The sequence below is a fragment of the Onychostoma macrolepis genome, chromosome 04, assembly GCF_012432095.1.
Source record: "Onychostoma macrolepis isolate SWU-2019 chromosome 04, ASM1243209v1, whole genome shotgun sequence".
NCBI lineage: Eukaryota > Metazoa > Chordata > Actinopteri > Cypriniformes > Cyprinidae > Onychostoma > Onychostoma macrolepis.
In genome coordinates, this window is record NC_081158.1 from 3,885,202 (window position 1) to 3,888,228 (window position 3,027).

Sequence of the window (3,027 nt, forward strand, 5' to 3'; positions counted from 1 at the left end):
CTTCTGTGTTTAGCGTGAAAGAAAAGTAATGTAACTAGCAGTGTAACTAATTACTGTTGCCAGAAAGTAATAATATAACTTTTGAAAGGAGTAACTAAGAGGTAATATAGCCCAACGCTGTTTGATTATAAGTCTGTCTGTAGTTGCACTGGAAGCCCAGACGAGCTCCTTCTGTGTGTGAACACACTCGCCGTTAAAGCTGCTTCTGACCGCAGCACAACACAACACAACATACGGTCGTTTGTTACAGTACAGCGTCATTCAGAGCAAGAGAAGGGTTTCTGTTGGCGCTGAGTGATAATCAGAGGGAGAGCTCCTGTATGACGCCAGTAAGAAAAATTAATTTAAGAACATGTTTGAGAGGAAAGAGAAGCGGGCAGAATCTCAGCACGGGTTTCACGACTCGACTCGATTATCATGTCAACAATTCGATTCGACATCACCATTATATCAAATTTATTTTGTGCATTTTTATTAAATTATATAAGTGGGCTAGTTTTTAAAATAATAACAAATTAATAATAAATTAAAACGATTGTTAAGAATTTAACCAAATATAAATAATAAACGGAGGAAAAGTGATAAAAGTGATAAACAAAAAGTATTTTCAGTATCTGGGAGTGCTTTAAGCATCTGAACGTTTACAGACAATCATAGTTATGGGTAAACAGATGCTTCATAATTTTATTATTAACAGAATATTATATACACAGTTTAGTACACAAACACAATATACATTCAATATCCATATAGTATATAAACACACAAAATTGTATTAAAATGTGACATTTTATTTTAGACAGATTTTAGATTTTAATATTGCATTATTATTATTAAGAGCATTTATACATTGCAATGTTTTATAAATAAAATCACAAAGAAATAAATGTTTCAAGATGAGAAAAGACCGTAAAAGAATCACTGTTTCTTTGAGTGAGGCCAGTAATGCTTGTTTCTGCTGCATGCGTCTATCATTTCATCTGCTGTGCTGCCTTTGCTTGTTCTTCAGCCTGTGTTTGTTTCACTCCTCCTGGCTTCTCTCCCGCAGAAACCCACTGATCCGCCTCTTCTTCTCTTATGTGTGTTATTCCTCCGCTCCTGTCTCTCTTCACTATAAGCCTGCTGGGGTCACTCTCTCCGTGTTCCTCTTCTGCTGTGGCTCTGTCTCTAACTGCCTCGTATTCTCCCTCGTTTATCCTCAGCTGCTGTTTCTGTCCATGCGCTCTGCTCTTCTCATGTATTTCACCTGTATCAGGCGGATCTCTGTGTGACCGTGTGTGAGATCTGGAGAGTAATGCGCTCTTCTTGTCAAGTCAAGTCATCTTTATTTATACAGCGCTTTTAACAATACAGATTGTGTCAAAGCACTTAACAGTATCAAATTGGAGGATAGAGTGTCAGTAATGTATAATGATAAGATTAAACACTCAATTTTCAGTTAAAGGCATTTCATTATTGAATTCAGAGATGTCATTGTCTAGCTCAGTTTAGTTTAAATAGTATCTGTGCAATCAAATCGGGGATAATCGCTAGAAATTAAGTGTCCCCAACTGAGCAAGCCAGAGGCGACAGCGGCAAGGAACCAAAACTCCCTCTGAGACAGAATAGAGAAAAAACCTTGGGAGAAACCAGGCTCAGTCGGGGGGCCAGTTCTCCTCTGACCAGACGAAACCCGCAGTTCAGTTCCAACCACAGTGTTAGGTAGATTGTTCCAGAGTTTGGGTGCTAAATAGGAAAAGGATCTGCCGTCCGCAGTCGATTTTGATATTCTAGGTATTATCAAACGGCCGGAGTTTTGAGAACGCAGCGGACGTGGAGGACTATAATGTGATAAGAGCTCGCTCAAGTACTGAGGAGCTAAACCATTCAGGGCTTTATAAGTAATTAACAAGATTTTAAAATCTATACGATGCTTGATAAGGAGCCAGTGCAGTGTTGACAGAACCGGGCTAATATGGTCATATTTCCTGGTTCTAGTAAGGACTCTAGCTGCTGCATTTTGGACTAACTGTAGTTTGTTGATCAAGCGTGCAGAACAACCACCCAATAAAGCATTACAATAGTCTAACCTTGAGGTCATAAATGCATGAATTAACATTTCTGCATTTGACGTTGAGAGCATTGGTCGCAATTTAGATATGCTTTTGAGATGAAAAAACACAGTTTTACAGATGCTAGAAACATGGCTTTCAAATGACAGATTGCTATCGAACAGCACACCTAGGTTCCTGACTGATGAAGAAGAATTGACAGAGCAGCCGTCAAGTGTTAGATAATGTTCTAGGTTACATGTGGGGTTTTAGGTCCGATAATTAACACCTCTGTTTTTCAGAATTTAGCAGTAAAAATTACCGTCATCCAGTTTTTATATCGACTATGCATTCCGTTAGTTTCTCAATTTGGTGTGTTTCACCGGGCCGCGAAGAAATATAGAGCTGAGTATCATCAGCATAACAGTGAAAGCTAACACCATGTCTCCTGATAATATCTCCCAAGGGTAACATATAGAGCGTGAAAAGTAACGGCCCTAGCACTGAGCCTTGAGGTACTCCATACTGCACTTGTGATCGATATGATACCTCTTCATTCACTGCTACGAACCGATGGCGGTCAGATAAGTATGATTTGAACCATGCTAAGGCACTTCCACTAATGCCAACAAAGTTTTGTAGTCTATTCAAAAGAATGTTGTGGTCGATAGTGTCGAACGCAGCGCTAAGATCCAGTAGCACTAATAAAGAGATATCTTGTGTATCTGTGTTTCTCTGTCACAGGGCCTCCAATCAGCCACAAACATCAAGCAGCAACAAAACAGACATAAGAATGAATGAAAACTTTAAGTACGGTATTTAATGTGCGTAAGAAATTAAAAATGCAAAAATGAAATGAACTTTTCAAGTTGAAATAAAATTGTAAGATGTTAAAAGTGCTGTTTTTTTCTTCAAAAATGTGATGAAATACAAGTAGTCCAACTGCACTTGAATAAAACACAAATACCCCAAAAGAATACTTGAGGAGAGTCATCAA